This window comes from Balaenoptera musculus, chromosome 3 (assembly GCF_009873245.2).
Source record: "Balaenoptera musculus isolate JJ_BM4_2016_0621 chromosome 3, mBalMus1.pri.v3, whole genome shotgun sequence".
Classification (NCBI taxonomy): domain Eukaryota; kingdom Metazoa; phylum Chordata; class Mammalia; order Artiodactyla; family Balaenopteridae; genus Balaenoptera; species Balaenoptera musculus.
The window spans coordinates 118,329,631-118,348,140 of record NC_045787.1 but is presented as its reverse complement, the minus strand read 5'-3'; the positions used below and the strand labels follow the sequence as shown (position 1 = coordinate 118,348,140).

General features: G+C 42.5%; 1 long non-coding RNA gene across 2 annotated transcripts in view; it reads right to left on the bottom strand.

Moving 5' to 3' along the window:
- Positions 1–695: 695 nt before the first annotated feature.
- LOC118891816 overlaps positions 696–18,510 on the bottom strand; it is a 43,910-nt gene continuing 26,095 nt past the window's right edge. For both annotated transcript variants that reach the window (XR_005019180.1, XR_005019179.1), the window contains 3 exons: positions 8,748–8,914; positions 4,153–4,297; positions 696–1,384 (listed from right to left, as the gene is read on the bottom strand). This is a non-coding gene — a long non-coding RNA (uncharacterized LOC118891816). The remainder of the gene's footprint in view (positions 1,385–4,152; positions 4,298–8,747; positions 8,915–18,510) is intronic.

The following is an 18,510-nucleotide window of genomic DNA, read 5'->3' as shown; positions in this document are numbered from 1 at the left end:
AGAAAAAAAAAAAAAAGATCCTGCATGCCACAACGAAGATCCCGCATGCCGCAACTAAGACCTGGCACAGCCAAAAATAAATAAATAAATAAATAAATAATTTTTAAAAGAAGAAGAACAAAAAGAGATTATGGGAAACATCCAGTGCAATCTCATTGTTTTAAAGGCAAGGAAACTGAATACTAGGGACGATACTTCCCCAAGGTCACTTATTTAGAGAATGAAAATAGTCTAATAAGAAAAGATACCTTCTGAAGCCTGAATCAGAAATAAGGTCTTATAATGAAAGGAACATAGGGTTTCCATTCCTAGGTTTAAACACTGTCTTTGACACATGGTTTTGAATCTCAGTTACTTAACTGAGTCTCAATGTCTTCATCTTCAAAACAGGAATGATAATTAATATCTCATAGAATTATAGTTAAGAACAAGTAAAATAATATACACAGTACATTGTCAGGCACACAATAAATGCTCAATAAATTATAACTTGAATTTCTATTATATGAACGTTTAAAATCTCACAATTTACCACACCTGCTAAAAAAAAAATATTAAATTTGTGGTTTTTAAGCTGAGCTAAGAAATAAGACCTAAACATTTGATGCTCTACCAAAAATATTTTTATCTTTATTAGTTGAAATACTTCCTTGAATTTCTGTTTATAGCATTCCTGGAAGACAACGTAAGGCTGTTTTCAAACTTGAAATCACCAACATACTTTCACTTTAGGAAGGGATTTGCTTGACACCACTTAAAACAAGTTTGTCAGTGAAATACCCCAAAGATTATTCAACTACAGAGAAATCGTAGCACCTCTAAACTTGTATTTTTGTTTCTTACCTGACAAAATTTTGTGAAGATAAGGAATGTAGTACTTAAAACCTAGTTAAGAATGTCCTCAAATCATCTTTTTCAAAGGAATGCCGAAAGCAAAATCTTGAACGTTAGACAGACGTGGGTTTTAACCAGAGCCCTGCCACTTGCTAGCCGTGTGACCCTGGAGTTAATCCATCTAAGCCTCGAGATTTTTAAGTGTAAGATGGGGATAATAACAGTACCTACCTCACAGGAATTTTGTGAAGATTAAATGATAGGATGCATATAAAAAGCTTACTTAGACCAGTGTCTGCACTGCAGTAAGTGTTCCCAAAAAAATGTTAGCTAAATTAAATGGTAACTAACCACTTTGTTGGAAGATGAACTCTGATAAGTCCCCTTTTAATAATATTTTGTTTCCTCTGGCAGATGTTAGGTGAAATTGTAAAAGATTGATTTTTCAGCATAATCCCATAAATTGTCGAGGGCGGGTGCTCACGTAAAAATGGAACTGGAGGTAGGTTTCCGCCCTTGTTCTATAAGAGGCCCAGGTTCATTTCAGGACCTAAAAGAAAAAGATTTGCTGGTTACTTTGGAGACATCAGGATCTTAGTCTTCAGAGAAGCATCCCTGCCCTCCTACTGGAAACTAGTCCCCAGTCTTAGTCTTCGTTGTTATTCTACATCTTAGACCCCTGATTGTTTTCTTCAGTGTAGACATAACAATTTGAAGTTATTTTGTTTATTTGTTGGCCCCCTACACACATTGTCTCCCTCTCTCCCACTCCTCCCCATTCTGCTAGAATGTAAGCTCCCAGTTGGCAAAGATGGTGCTGCGACTATGTGGTTCATGGCTGTAACCTCAGGGCCTAGGACAGTGTCTGTGTATTGTAAATTCCCAGTAACTATCTGGTGAATGAATGAACGAATGAATAAATGAATGATTTTATGAATGGGCAGCCCTGGCAGGTGCTCAGTGCTTCAGGCTTTCCTTAGAAGTGTAGAAACGAAGGTGAACTGATCTTGTAGTGGCCACAAGAGGAAAAGAGAACTAGTAAAATTCACGACCACCCAGACCCAGTAATGAAGTCTGGGACCACATGGACTCAGAATTTCTAGGGGGAGGGAACAAAGGAAATATATGGTAGCTGGGCGACCCCAGGCCAAAAAAATTATACACACACACACGCATGTGTGCATGCATACAGAAATACACTATCCAATGAGACATGGGGTAAATTAGAACTTGGTAGGTTGTTTCTTATTTCAGGCACAATAATCTTTCTTTACTTGGCCTCTGGGTCACCACCCACTCACTGCCTCTTGGGTCTCCTTTCTCACTGGTCCCTCTCCTCCTTAGTTTCCTTTGCTGATTCCTCCTCATTTTCCCAACTTCTGAACACTGGATCATTCCAGGTTGATCCTCAAACCTCCACTCCATACACACCTCCTAGATGACCCCAACCTTCCTCATGACTGCAAATACCATCTGCACACTAATAACCTCCAAATATCTGTCCTCACTTTGACCTCTCTTCTGAACTCCAGGCAGGTACACACAACTTGAATGCTCAATACTCTCCTTGTATTACATATCTAAATAGACATCTCAAACTTAAAAAGAGACCAGAACTGAACTCCTGATTTTCTCCCCAAACCTGCTCTTCCCAATGGCAAATCCATCCTTGCAGTTGTTCAAGCCAAAACCCTTAGAGCTGTCCTTTTCTTCCCTCTCTACAATCCACATCTAATCACTGCCAAATTCTCTTGACTGAGTCTTCAATATACACCTATAATCTGACTACTTTTCTACCTCCTGGCTACCACGCTGGTCCAAGCCACCATCCTCTTTTGCCTAGATTATTACGGCAGCCTCCAAACTAGTCTCTCTACTTCTGCCCGTACTGCCTGTAGTTAAGTCTCCTCCAAGCAGCCAGATTTAAATTGAACATTACACATTAAATTGCATCAATAATCTCCTCTGAGCAAAACCCTCCAATGGTTTTCCATCTTTCCAAAGTAAAGGAAAAGCATGATCTGACCCAGGATACCTCTTCTCATCTCATTTCCATCTTTTCCCCCAACTCACTCTGCTCCAACTGGTTGACAATCCATATGGATTTCAAATTAATTTAGAAAATATTAGTCTGAAAATTTGGGAAAAGGCTTAAAAGATCTGACTATAAGTAAATAAACTGTTTACGCTGGAGAAATGCCTGATTTTTTAAATTAGTCATTCTCTGATCCCATGGTATCAGATCAGCATAAATATTTTAGGGTCTTCAACATTTGCCTGGAGTTAATCTTTTGGGCCAGAAAATGGAAATTAGATTACCTCCAAGTTTCTGCTGATAACCCTTGACGATCTTGATCTTGGTCTTGAATAACATACCCTTTAGTTTTCAGTATTTTAGGGGGTGCCTTTTTCACACTATAAAAGTACCAAGGCTAAAACACCTGCTCTACTTAAGAGGAAACATAGACTTTCAACAGACATTTATGGAAATCCTACTGTGTTTCAGGTACTGGCTAGGCATTGGGGAATCAAGGATGAACAAGACATGCCCATGTCTTCAAGGAACTCACAAGGGAAACCAGGTGGCAGCAAGAGGACCTGATCTTAATAGTGCAATGACAGAGGGATGCCCAGTGTGCTATGAAAGCCGACCAGAGGACACCCAGCTCAGCCTGAAGAGGATTGACAAGGCCTCCGAGAGGATATGGCACCTCAGCTGAAGCTTAAATTATGTGCAGAAATGGGGGTATAGGGTAGGTCATATTCCAAACAGGAGGTACAGCATGAGCAAAGCCATGAATCTCTGTGCTGTGTGTAGGAAACCACAAACGTTCGAGGCAAACCACTCTTAAGGTGAGACTGGAAAGGAAGTCAGAGAGCAGGACACAGGGAACTTTATTTAGCATTTTAAGGAGTATGATCTTTGTTCATAGGCAACAGACAGCCACTGAAGCAGGAGAGTGTGACTGCTACACGAACACGCTTAGAGGCAGGCAGACCAGTAGGGAGGTTACGGCAGCGTCCAGGTAGAAGGTGCTGCAGGTCTGAATTAGGGCAGGAGCTGGGGAGATGGGGGAGAAGGAGACAGACTTAAGAAATATTGAGTTAAAATTAGTGGAACTTGATGTGAAGGAGACAAGAAGGAGGAGACAAGGATAACACCGAGGTTTCTATCCTTGAGGGTATTACCAAGTACAAGTAGTAATAGGATCAGGCAGGAAGATGATTTCATTGTTAGGTATGTTGAACTTGAAACATTAAGGGAAAAGCATTCATTCATTTATCCATTCATTCAAGAACTATTTATAAAGTACCTACCTTGTGAATGTCCAAGTGTGAATCTGAAGGGAGAGGGGTCTGGACTTCAGAGAGTTGGGTGTCATTAGCACATGGGATGATCAGGAGTTAACCTTCAAGGATGGTTGGCACAGTACCTGGCACAAAGGACGCTCTCCTTGGGTACCTGTTGAAAAGAATGAATGAAGAGCTACCCTGTGAGAGTTTGTAAGAAGAGAAGAGCTGGGAATCGACAATGAAGCTCTAGAAAACATCAATGGTTCAGGGTTGGGCAAAGGATACAGAAATGGAGTAGTCAGAAATGTGGGGGACTGGAAGGGTGTGGTGTCATGGAAATAAAGTGAGGTACACATAGGACCCAAGTACACACACATTATCAGGTATTAGAAAGGCTTCATGAATGATTTCTAAGTTGAAGGTGAAATAGGTCTCTAGAAAAATCTAGATAAAAATGAGCATTTCTTTTTTTCTAGAGTTTTGGAACCTTGAAATCCAAGGGCTACTGGGCAATAGTTGAATTTCTAGTTACCAAATTTAATTACCAAGTTTGTGCTATTCTGTGCTTTTGCTTTAAATCACTTTGCATAACTGTTTTTTTTTCCATTTACGATGATTAGTTTCTGTTCTTGGTGTTAACTCCCTAATGCTGATTTAAACCAGAGGATATAACTTTGTCAGTATGAGAACAGCTGAATGTCTAAGACCTGCTGATAGCATTTAGTTAGTATTATTTTCATGTGCTGGTGATAGAGATGGTGGCTTCTGGTCAATTCTATGTGAGTGTGGTGATTACTGGTTGCAGACATCTGATCATCTGGTTTTTGATTGTTTTCATTTTGTTTTGTTTTTTGCCTACCCAGCATCCATACCCATTTTTATGGTAACGGCACCTGAGTTTTTCTTGGGGAACCACTTTCTTCCCCATTTCTAGTCCAGGTCATCTGGGTGGAGCTGACTGCACTGGGCTTCAAGGAGAGGGCATGTGACCCACAGTTGGTCAATAAAACACTGCAACCCCCTGGGTTCAGTGACCGGCTAAAGAATGGGCACATGACCAATCAGGCAATGAGATAGTATTCTTGGACTTGCTAGAGAGACCAGGCCAAAGATATTCTTTACTGAACTTAAAGCTGGATGGGTATACGCCAGGAGCTAATGTGAGCCACTTCATCACGGGGAGAGCCTGTCTGAGAATGAAGCTAATACAGAGGAAAGAATTGCTGAGAGATGAAGAAAGAGAGAGAGACTAAGTACCAAAGGCATTCTTTGAAATCCCAGATCTGGCCACACCTGAAGCTACACTTCTCAATTACGTGAACTAAAAAATTCCCTTTTTAAACTTTGGCAACATTTTGTTAGCTTTTCCACCACTTGCAACCAAAAAGTCCACATGAGAGACACAATACCACCTCTCTTCTTTCTGCTTCACCCACCAACTGGAAATCAACTGTCTAAAGTCAAAGTCATTTCCTTCGGCCAGCCATCCTATGAATGCAATCCACACTACACTCGGCATTTTCAGGTCAGCCTCCCGTCACCTCCTGCATCAGCCTCCCTCTCCATTTCTCTACTTTGTGTCCCAGAGCTCTATTCATCACCTGAACTCACTGAACTTACAAAGCCCTAAGTTCTAAGATCCACCGCTGTGGCCCTCACTGCTTCCCACGGGCTCTTCCTGTTTACTGTATTCACCTACAGCAGGCTCTTTCTACCCTGCCAATTGTTTGTTTTAATAAGTAGAGGCAGGACTGGATGGAAGCCACTTCTGTGCCCAGGCTTGGAAAGCCCACTGCCAAATGGTTGGGTTCTGGCCACCACCCAACACCACTCGGTACACTCTGTTTGAGCTCAAGTCTTCTTGTCTCAAATGTCGTACCTGCTGCTTTTTTTCCCCTCTCTCCTGATGACAAGTTTAGCCTGATGTGATTCCCAACTCTGTCATCTCTACTGTTGCCGTGGCACCCAGGACCTTTGCCATTTTCCCTCAGGAATCTTGGGAATTTCTGGGAAATCATACCTTAGTGGTCTAGAAGAATCTAGCTTCCAAACACTATTTCACAACTACCAAGATGACACTCTCTCTCCTCAAGTAAGGTTGTATCCCCTTTTCCTGCCTCCAAACAGGCAAGGTACCTGTTTGGAGACACCTGCCAAGAATGGAAAATAACTTTCTTCAGAATTATATAAGAGGATAAGAATTTTTCCTTTGGCTTTTTCCTGAAACACAGGGAAATAACAAAGGAACCAATGCTTCTCTGAGTGCAGATGACAAGGTGATCTCCTTCTTCTGCTTTAATTATCTTTCTCTCATTCAATAAGTATAAATTCAGTAGCCTTCCATGTTCTTGTCAAGCCCCAGAGCACTGCGTTGTAACCATTCAACTCAAATTCAACAAATATTTAATTGAGCATCTATTACATGCCAGGCACTGTGCTAGGTAAGGGGTGTAGAGAAGAGAATAGGACAGGCAAGAGGCCTGCTTCTAGGTCCTACTCCAGTGAAGGTTAAAAAGAGGTAGCACATAAGTGTAACAAATAAATGAACAAAACGTCAGACAATGAGACGTGCTATCAAGAAAATATAAGGGGTATGGACACCAACGGGAGAGGAGGGGTGGGATGGATTGGGAGATTGGGATTGATGTATGTACGCTGCTATATATGAAGTAGTTGGCTGGTGAGTGCCTACTGTATAGCACAGGGGGAAAAAAACAGGTACAATCTGTTTGCAGGATATATATTAATTTTTAAAATGCATTCCAATATACGTTAAGTGCAGACAAATACTGTTTGATTCCACTTATACGAGGTACCTAGAATAGTCAAATTCATAGAGTCAGAAAGTACACTGGTAGATGCCAGGGGCCTGGGGGTGAGGGGGGGGTGTGGAGGGGGGGAATGGGGAGTTAGTGTTTGAAGGGGACAGAGTTTCAGTTTAGGAAGGTGAAAAATTCGGGAGATGGATGATGATGAGAGTTGCACAACAATGTGAATGTGAATGTACTTCGAGTCGCTGAACTGTACAGTTAAATATGGTTAAAATAGTATGTTTTATATTATGTGACTTTTACCACAATAAAAAGACATTAAAAAAAAAAGAAAATATAAGGGGACAATATGTTTCAGAGTTAGGGGACTATTTTAGATAGAGTGATCAGAGAAGGCTGTTCTGAGGAGGTAATATCTGAGTTAAAACCCAAATGGGGCTTCCCTGGTGGCGCAGTGGTTGAGAATCTGCCTGCCAATGCAGGGGACACGGGTTCGAGCCCTGGTCTGGGAAGATCCCACATGCCGTGGAGCAACTAGGCCCGTGAGCCAAAATTGCTGAGCCTGAGCATCTGGAGCCTGTGCTCCGCAACAAGAGAGGCTGCGACAGTGAGAGGCCCGCGCACCGCGATCAAGAGTGGCCCCCGCTCACCGCAACTAGAGAAAGCCCTCGCACAGAAACGAAGACCCAACACAGCCAAAAATAAAAAAAGAAAGAAGCTTTCATTTAAAAAAAAAAAAAAAACCCAAATGAAGAGAAGGTACAAACCACATGAAGACCTCGGAGAGGAGTACTCGAGACAGAAGGTCAGCACATGCGAAGGCCCTGAGCTTGCAGCAAGCTTGCTGCATTACAGTAGGGGTAGGTAAAATATGGTCCAGGGACCAAATTCGGCCTGCCTTCTTTATTTGTATAGCTCAGAAGCTAAGAATGGCTTTTACATTTTTAAATGGTTGGAAAAAAAAAATTTCATGACGCATGAAAATTATACAAAATTCTAATTTCAGTGATCATAAATAAAAATTTTTTGGAACACATCTCATTCATTTATATATTTTCCATGGCTGGTTTCATACGTCATTGGCAAAGCCAAGTAGTTGCAACAGAGGTTGTGTGCCCTGTAAAACTTAAAACATTTACTATCTGGCTCTTTGCGAAAAAGTTTACAGACCGCTATATTAGAGGAACAGGAAGAAATACCTTCCCAGGCTTGAGAGAACCTTGAATTTCTTTAATGATTTCTGATCCTTTTGACTGTAAATAACAGAAAACCTGTTTCCAGTTGACTTATGTAACACAGAGGATTAGCGATAGCCATAAACTCTTTGGTACTTTTCCCATCAAGAGGTAGAAGCTATGTCATCTCTTTTTGAAGCTGGGTGGGCTTTGTGCCTGCTCGGACCCACAGTACATGATAGAAATGATCCTGTGCCAGTGCAGGCTTGGGCCTGAAGAGCCTGGCATCTTCCACTTTCTGCCTCTTACAACACTTCTGGAGCCCTGCATCTCGTGCAAGAAGTCTGACCACCTTGGATGGCCACGCAGGAAAGTCCACATGGACATGCTCTGGTTGAAGGTTCCAGTTGAACCTAAACTTCGAGCCATCAACACCAAGATGCCAAATACGAGGGAAGCCATCCTAGACTCTTCAGATAGGCCATCGGCCAGCTGAACACCACTGAGTGACCTCAGTGGATGCTACACGGAACTGAAGAATCACCTCCTTGGCTTCCTGGCCCACAAAACTGTGAACTGTAATAAAATGGGTGCTGTTGTAAGCCACTCCATTTTGGGATAATTGTTTCACAGCAATAGATGACCAAAACAAACAGTACAGAAATTTTATTACCTCACGTAATAAGAAGTTCAGGGGTAGATTAGGGTCCATCCACAACATATCCTGGCTCTGCTTTCCTGAAATTCCTTGGCCTCTGCTCTCTGCTTTGAGTTGGTTTCCTTGTTAGGCTGGCAGATGGCTGCAGCCGTTCCTGGAGTCTCCTTCAAACCTGACAATGTCTAGAGGAAGAAGAAAGACGGTTCTTAGGAGAAAGAATACGCAGATGGATCAGGATCTGCCCTGGAATTAGGGATGGAGTCTCCTCCTCTGAGCCACTAGGGAAAGGATGGACACTTGATCAAAACTGGTGGAAGGGGCTTCCCTGGTGGCGCAGTGGTTGAGAATCTGCCTGCCAATGCAGGGGACACGGGTTCGAGCCCTGGTCTGGGAAGATCCCACATGCCGCGGAACAACTAAGCCCATGCGCCACAACTACGGAGCCTGCGCGTCTGGAGCCTGTGCTCCGCAACAAGAGAGGCCGTGATAGTGAGAGGCCCGCGCACCGCGATGAAGAGTGGCCCCCGCTTGCCGCAACTAGAGAAAGCCCTCGCACAGAAACGAAGACCCAACACAGCCAAAAATAAACACATAAATAAATAAATTAAAAAAAAAAAAAAAAACTGGTGGAAGAAAGGTAGGAAGGAAGGAAGTAGATATTGGGTCAGCAACCCACTGTGTTCAAGGTATCTTTCTTCTTCCTATCATTCATTTATTCATCCATCCAGAGTATTTTAGGTTGAACCATATGAATGTTTTTTTTAATAAGTCAAACATAAATAACAATAATTTCGAATGGTTAAAGTTAATATTTAGCAAACCTATACTATAGTGGTAGGCATAGAGCTAGATGTTAGAGCTACTGCAATTAAATGGTGCTAAGTTTAAGGAAAGGAAAGAACAGGGCCAGCTATATAATCAGCAAAACTCAGTCAAAATGAAAATGGAGAGCCCCTTGTTCAAAAATTATGAAGAATTTCAAGATGGCAACAGCAGAGCATTAAACTAAGCATGGAGTCCTTCTAAGTACAGGGCCCTGTATGTTTGCCCAGGTTGCACGGCCAAGAAACTGGCCCCAGAAAAGAACAGGTGCCCACAAGAGAGAACAGCAGGGGGCCTAGTTAGATTAGGGGGACCAGGAAGGAGGACGATCTTTAAGCAAGGATCTGGAGGATGGATATGAGTAGCCAGGTGAAAAGTGGAGGAATGCAGACTCCCAGCAGAAGAATAGCATTCCTCCTTCTCTTCCATGTTCCAAGTTGGTTAAGAGACTTAGGTTGGCCTGTCATCAGTTGTGATGAGACAAAAAGATAAAGGTAACAGATCCCTTTCCTGTCTGTGCCAGCTCAGGCCTTTTTCCCAACCCTTTTCTGCGCTCCAGATCTTAGCACTTGGGTAATCTACCCACATAATCTGATCCTTCTCCTGCAGCACCACAGATAGTCAGGACAGGCCCAGAGGGGCCCCAGCCCTCTCTCTCCGGTGCTCGATTGCAAGTGCTTCCTGGGACAACAGCCTAACCTCCTGATCCAGTTGGCCTAGGCTCGTCATAAACAAGGAAGAATCCTCCCTGTCCTCACATGCCCCAAACCCCAAACCATGAAGATAGCTAACACTCACTGGACCTCAAACATTTTTATCAACAAACCTGAATCTTTTCCCTAAAATCACTTTCTTCCATTTTTAGTTCTACAATGTTCCTCTTCTATACTGGAGCCTGTGGAGACTTGGTGTAGTGGGCATCCAAGTTGGTTGTAAACAGAATCAGATGAGAAGCTTATTAAAAATACGGAGGCACCAGCCCCATGCCAAACCCAGCTCCTCTATTTTTAACAAGTTCCACAGGTAATCCTGAGACACTGCCAGGTCTCTGAACCATTGCTTTAGCAAGCTGGACAGAATAAGGAAGAAATTCCCATATGGCTGGCAGGAGTCAGAACGTTTCATTTCTGTTGTTACATGTGACCCCTCAGGCAAACTACTTTCATTCAGGGCTTCAGTTTCCCCATTAAGTCATGTGGTGATGATCCCTCCATAACATCTCTTCCCCAGAGGTTCTCTGTGTTGTAAAACTCTTGTTGCCTTCCCATAATCTAGTCCCCCTTGTGGTGGCAGCACCTCAGTTTCTCCTGGGACTAACAACCCCTCTCCCACCGCAGGTAGGCTTGGTGGGAATACCAATCAAGGTGTTCCTATGCCCCCTGGCTGACCTGTAGCCCCAAGACCTAAGTTTGGCCAACCAGACTTTCTCTCCCAGGGAATTAAATCTTGGGACAAATGAAGCAGAGACTGAAAATAAATGAAGTTGATTCATCTGGTAGCGGTGACCAAGGACCCTGCTCCCTGAGCTATTCTGGTTCCTGTGCTTTCAGAAACCTGGTTCGCCAGCTTTTCCTTGGCATCTATGAGCAACCTCATACCCTTCTAATAAATTCTTTCTTTTTTTTGGTTAAATGAGCCACAGTTGGTTCTGTTGCTTGCCACCAAGGAATCCTGTTTCTTAGAATCGAGATCTTTGATAGTGCTCTATATGATAATGATGTCATAGCTTCCATTCTTATAAAGCCATTATGAATAATCCTCTTTTAACTAAAGTGACCATTCTATGGGAAGTCAAGTTTATTTTAATAATGACATCTTTGTTCCAGTAATGACAGTAAAACTTCCTCAATAAGATAAGAGATTATTCACTGTCCTGCTGAAATATCTTAAATGGAAACAGGCTTTGGGTAAATACTCTTTATCTAAATGAGGTTCATTGTTCTGGACCTCAGGGAAGGAAAAGAAAAGAGAAAAAGGAAAAGAGCTTGGTTTCCATTTAAACCATCTCTCCTTCAGCTGCATCTCAACCTTTACACACAAATTTAAGAAAAGGCCTACACTTGAAGTACTTAAAAGAAGGTTGGAAATTGCATCCAAATATGCATTTTAAGGCATAACTACCACAGAGGAAACAGCTTTAGCGGTTTAGTGGTTGAACCCTTTCCTCTCAGCAGCCTCTATTTTATTTCTACCCCATCTCATTGTTACAGTTATTACTATCTCTTGCCTTTGTTGACGTCTTCATTCTTATGATTCTAGCTAACAGTTATTGAGCACTTCCTGTGAACCAGGCATGATGCTGGATGTTTTACATGCATTACCTCATTTAATCCTTGTAACGGCCCTTCATAGTTATATTATTATCCCCATTTTACAGAGGGGAAAACTGAATTCAGTAAGGTTAAACAATAGGGCTAGTGGGCAATAGAATCACTTAATCATTTATTATCTGTGTGTCCCTATCTGTCCCCAAGCCTTCCTTCCACTGTGCCCTATTGCCTTAAATGGAAGGTGCCTGCTTAGTCCAAAGCATCATTGGAAAGAGTATTAAATGAGGCACTGCATCTCAAATACAATGGCAATTGAACTCACTGTTTGTGTCATGTTCTGTTTCCTGACTATAAAGTACTGGAAGATAGGAACTATGTTTTGTCCATCATGGTTTCACCACACATGTCTAGCATGGAGGAAGTGCTCAAAAAATTATTGTGGAACCAACAACTATTTTGTAGGGTCTTCAGACCTAGGGACCAGCACGAGGTTAGGAGAAAGAAGGGCTAGTGTCAAGAAGCCCCTTCCCAGGAAATAGAAAATTCAGGTACCCCTAGAAAATTCAGCCAATGTAAAAGTTTGGTTAAGCCTTTAAACAGCATCAGATGATTCTGAACTTGGGACCCTTGGAAGCTCTTTCTCTTCCATCTTTTAGGCACAGTCATGCTTCGGCTTGAGTTTATGAGGAGTGGAAGTTTCTAAAAATCTGAAAGGGGAAGTATAAGCTAAAGGTTGAAGTATCAATCATACTTTTTCCAGGGCTGGTTAGCGCACAAAATGCTCAAATCCAGCTATCATGCTCTCTGTTGAGGACTGGGAGCGTAATGTTATTTTATTACTTTCAGAACTAGAGCTGATCTTTGGTAGATATAAGACCCACTTATATCCTTTTGTGCCTCAGTTCCTCAAATGTAGAAAACAGCCAAATAAGGACATAAACAACCAACTAAAATTTCCCACCAAGTCTATACGGTGCCCTCAGTAGAGTCTTGTTCATTCCCTGCTATTAATTCAGAGTTTGGCCTTTGGATTCAGGCCTTTGGCTGGGCCCTGTACCAGCCGAGTGACCTTGGGCAGAACACTGTAAGCTCCCAAAGCTTCAGCAGTCTTGCCTGTTGTTGGGAGAATGATAATGTGATAATGTGTACAGAATGATTTGCCCAGTGCAAGGCACGTGATAGGTAGGCAGTAAACTGTGACTTAGGAATAGTGATATCTCTGCTGGCTCCACTTACACATTTCATTCAAAACAGTCCAAAACTCCAGTGTGTGCTCTTGGTGTTTTAAGTGGCAGGTGTGATCTGAAGTCATCCTTCAACCATGTAGATTACTTTCTCAACTTCTAAATTATGAGCAGAATTAACTGGGAATAAGGCAATGAAGCTACATGGACATATTTATCATAACACTTCTGTCCTGAACTCTCCCTTGGGAAAGTTTCAATAAACTAAATCTATTACCCTTACAAAGATTGCTTTGATCATTTCTCAAGGAAAATAACCATTGGTATTGCACAAACCTTGACTGTTTTATGGCCCAAACTTTCTGCTTCCATTTCAAGGCTCAAATGTGAGGCATGGAACAGGTTTGATTTTGAACATAGTGCAAAGATGAAACATTACTGCCTTCTCAAAAGGGACTCTTAATGGGCATTTCAAAACTCCTATCCTCCCTCATTTTCATTAGATCACTGGTCAGTCCTTGAAAATTTCAAGCCAGATGATTTCAAAGGTTCAAGAAACCCACTAGATCACACTGGCTACAGGTAGGCCCATTTGAGTGGGAAAAATCCTAACACAGGGACGAGAGAACTCTTTTCTAAAGTTAGGTGTGGTTACCTGGACCTACTTGAGCTACTGAAATGTGGGCAGTACTCTTTAAGAATCAGAACATGATTTTATATGTCCCCCTTCTCCCTGCCAGGGTCAGCTGAGATTGATCTGGATGTGTAGTGTGAGCAAAATAACCTTTTGTTGTTTGAAGCCACAGAGATTTTACGACCACTGGATTCTAGAGCACAACCTAGCTTATCCCAACTGACGCAGCAAAGATCTAAATGCAGGTGACATGGAAAACAGGCATACTCGTGGTGCCATGCTTAAATCCTCTCATCTTGGTCAACAATTAATTTCCAGAAGCTAGTGGTTTGGTGGGATGGAGAAATGAAGCTCTGAAAATCAGTCAACACCAGAAGAGTTTTAACAGACCAGCGGAAAGATTCAAAGAGACCTTTCCAAAAGAGATCAAAGAGATTTCTCTGCCATCGTGAGAGTGAGAAACACAATTCCTAAATCTGGAATTCTCATTTACCTATAGACTAGTCCACTGACATCCTAGAGAGAACCCAGAGCAGGCTGTCTCTCCCTCATCCTCTGGCACTGCCCAGGGGAGGTGGACAGCTGGGACCGACCTCAAACTGAGAACACGTTTGGATATATCATCCAGGCTAAGTAACCCGCACTCTAAGGAGTTCATAATAGAGAAAGGGCTCAGGGTGATACCAATCTTGTACATGTCCTTGATTCCCAAGCCAGCCTCTCCATGAAGGAATCAGTAACCTTCCATATATTTTCTTCTCATTGTTGGAATCAATAACATTATTTATTATTTTAATTAAAAATGCACCCAGGGTTTCCCTGGTGGCGCAGTGGTTGAGAGTCTGCCTGCCAATGCAGGGGACACGGGTTCGAGCCCTGGTCTGGGAAGATCCCACATGCCGAGGAGCAGCTAAGCCTATGAGCCACAACTACTGAGCCTGCGCGTCTGGAGCCTGTGCTCCGCAACAAGAGAGGCCGCGACAGTGAGAGGCCCGCGCACCGCGATGAAGAGTGGCCCCCGCTCGCCACAACTAGAGAAAGCCCTCGCACAGAAACGAAGACCAAACACACCCAAAAATAAATAAATAAATTTATTTAAAAAAAAAAATGCACCCAATCTAAATCTCACTAGTAATAATAATGATGATCATTTGTTGAGTGCTTTCAATGTGGCACTCAACAAGCACTTTACTTTCATTGTTTTATTTAATCCTCACAACAACTCGATTAGGTAGGAACTATTATCTCCTCTTCTACAAATGTAAAAAAACAAACTTTAGAACAGTCAAATAACTTTATCGAAAGTCGGCCAGCCTAGAAATGGGAGAACTTATACAAACCCAGAAGCTGTTCTCTTAGACAAGGTACCCTTTACTCCCCCTCCTGGCCATAGTGTTAGATCTCAATTTCCACACCCAAGATGGAAAACCCTGGAGTTTTCCTTGTCTTCGTTTTGTTGCCAGTGACCTGATTATATCATTTCTGGTCTTGAACCAACGTTGCTCCAGTATATTCCCCAGGAGAACCAGGCCCTCAACACCTGCTTAGTTTCTTCCTGGCTTTGCAAAGAAGAGCCTGGGAAATTAACCTAAGAATAAAGCAAAACAAAAAGATCCAAGGGGAAAAAAAAAAACCTCACAAAGAGAGAGAAGTTATTTTCCACTTTGATAATTCTGTGTGACTAACTAGTAACTGTGGAAGAGAAAAGGGATCTGTGGGCTTGTTTGAGAGCCTCAGGCGGAAATAGATACTGTGAGACCAAGAAGGGGGCGGAACCAGAGGCTGCAGCCAGGAAACAAAGGACAGGAAACAGGATTTCTTTTTTTCCTACGCCCAGAACAAAGCTGACGTGAAGTTTGGCAGGAAGAGGGACCACCATTTCATACTTCTGGTGGAAAAAGTACTAAGTGCTCAAAACTGAAGATATTTGGGAAGGCATGAGTCATGGAGGCGTGATGATACATAATCTTCTCTTTCTGAGAACAGTCGTTTAATATTCCTACTCAGGGGCTTCCCTGGTGGCGCAGTGGTTGAGAGTCTGCCTGCCAATGCAGGGGACACGGGTTCGAGCCCTGGTCTGGGAAGATCCCACATGCCGCGGAGCAACTAGGCCCGTGAGCCACAACTACTGAGCCTGCGCGTCTGGAGCCTGTGCTCTGCAACAAGAGAGGCCACGATAGTGAGAGGCCCGCGCACCGCGATGAAGAGTGGCCCCCGCTTGCCGCAACTAGAGGAAGCCCTCGCACAGAAACGAAGACCCAACACAGCCAAAAAAATAATAATAATAAATTAAATAAATAAATAAATAATAATTAAAGGTGCTAATAATTAAAAAATATATATATTCCTACTCAGCATACTTTTATTGTTTGACTACAGTCCTCGTGCCTTTCATTGGAAGCCAGATAAGGGCTAGAATCCTCTCACCTTGCTCATGATGGGATGCTCAACCTGGAGAGCTAAGCTCTTTCCTACTCCCCTTCTTTCTCTCTCTCCTATATTGCTGGTCTCTCTTCCTGCAATGCCTCTCCCACTGCTGTTAGTACAGGATACCCTTCTTCATTTTTAGATATTAGCTTAGATGTTACTTCCTCAAAGGAGCTTTCTCCAACCTTTATTCTGTAGCAGAGATTGCTAGTTGCCTATCCAGGATTCATTCTCCCTTCTTTCTTGTTAGGTGCATCCTTCTGATTTTGTTGGTGGTGAAGTTCCCAGTAAAACACTACGTTTCCCAGCCTCCCTTGCAACTGGGGGTGGCCACGTGACACAGTTTAAGCCAATGAGGTGTGAACAGAAGCTGTTAAGATTGTACCTCTGGAACATTTCCCTAAAAGGGAGGCCAATTCAACCAGCAAGCAAGCTAGCCCTGTTTGCATTTGACCCTTCCTGCTCCTGGACCTCCGTCATGACGAACAGCACTCCAGCAGCCTTCTGCTCAGCATGAGGTCAAGGACAATACTCTGATGACGGCAGAAAGTTAGAAGGAACCTAACACTCTGATGACACTGAAGAGCTGCCATACCAACCCTGGTCTATTTACTTTCAGACTTCTCATCCTCCAATGGGAAGAAACAAACCCTAAATTGTTTAAGCTACTGTTCATTGGATTTCTGTTACTCCTAGCTGAATAAAACCTCCACTGATAATCCTCACACGAGTAAATAAGTACTTTCTTGATTTCTCTCTCAAAACATACTGTCCGTTTCCTTCACAGAACTTCAGCTTTATAATTATTTGTTTGATTAATAGTCTATAAGCTCCAGAAAGTCTGGGACTCATTCTCCTTTGCTCGCTGTTATATTCCCAGTACCTAGAAATCTGGACTAGATTTTGGGGGTGACCATTGAATTCCATTGCTAATCGACCCCACCAATGACTGAAAAAACAGTCTGAATGTCAAGAAAGCACACAGGAGTCCTTCAAAGGAACTGCACTAATGTTAGAGTCTCTGAAGAGACAAAGTAGAAAATAAGCTGAGCATCTAGATCAACAACAAAGCAGAATAAACTTGCCCTTTTAACCCAAGCTGTCTTGTTATTTCATCGCCTGGACTAAGTTTTTGCAGGAGACAATGGCACAGCTTTTATACAGAGGGTTCAGTTAAATGAGAGCACAAACGATAAAGCTGTGAGAATTTTGGAATTATTAACCATGGTCACTATGGTGATGATACTACTATTTGGTGAACATCTCCTTCAACTATTCTCTCCAAGTAATTATTTACATTTATAACCAATTTCTCTGCTTAATAACGCCCAGGCTTTTAGCATATTGACTTTCCTCTATGGGAGGACATTATCCAAATAAAACTTTGTCTCATGTTTACTTGTGTGTGTTGGAAAGAGCCATTACTACTAGAAACTGTTTAGACTTCATTCAATTTCTTTTTTCCTGGAAAATATTTTCAAATTGTTGCTTTGGTAGAAACATGTTACCTGGATAAATATTTGTCAAAGTGTGGTCACACTTCTTCCCACTCAGGATTTAATAAATTTGCATAGACAGTGCACAGTCATGCAGAGCACACATGCAAACCTCAGCTGGGGAGTGTAAACTTGACCATGGACTCCTGATTTGCAAGCAACCCCTGACTGAGTTTGGGTTCCCCCAGAAGCAGACCTGGATTTGAGAGCAACTAGTTGATGTGGGAGGTAAAGGCGATAGAGGGAAGGAAAGCAGCCAACAAGGGGTGTGCTGGTCAGTCAGCAACTACAGCAAGTGACTGGAACTGAACCCTACAGAGAAACTCTAAGACACAGTATAAAAGCCATGCCTCAGAAGTAGCCCACCAGAGGGGGGAGGGAGCTATGGTACTTTTATACCAATTTCCATCATCACTGGTTGAAGCTACTCTCAGGGATGTGAATTCCCTGAGAGCCCACAGAGCAGGGCAGAGGCATGGGTGGCCTTCTATGGTCCTGGACAAAGCCCTCAAGTACACAGGTGCAGATCCTGGCAGTCAGAAAGGTCTAGAGCACAAGGAAGAAGTAAGGTCTAAAGGGCAATGAACCTCTGCTACAGCCTCCTTCAAGTAAAGCTCAGACATCAATATCCTATTTCGTAGGTGATATAGGAGAAGTCTTTGGATGGCAAGTGGACAAACTTTTTTTTTAATAGTTATAAATTAGGTTTAAAGTTCCCTTTTACTTAATGCATGAGATGTTGCTTTTCCATTTGTGAAAGTGATGTAATAAATAAATTGTAAAAGAAATCAAGTAAAGCCAAAGTGATCCATGGATTTAAAGAAGAATAGTGAAAAAAAAACAATTATACAGATGGTATACCAATACGCAAAGGTAATGAGGAAATGACTGAAGTTTGGGAAACACCGATGAGTATTTTACAGGTAGTGACACAGAAGCATACAG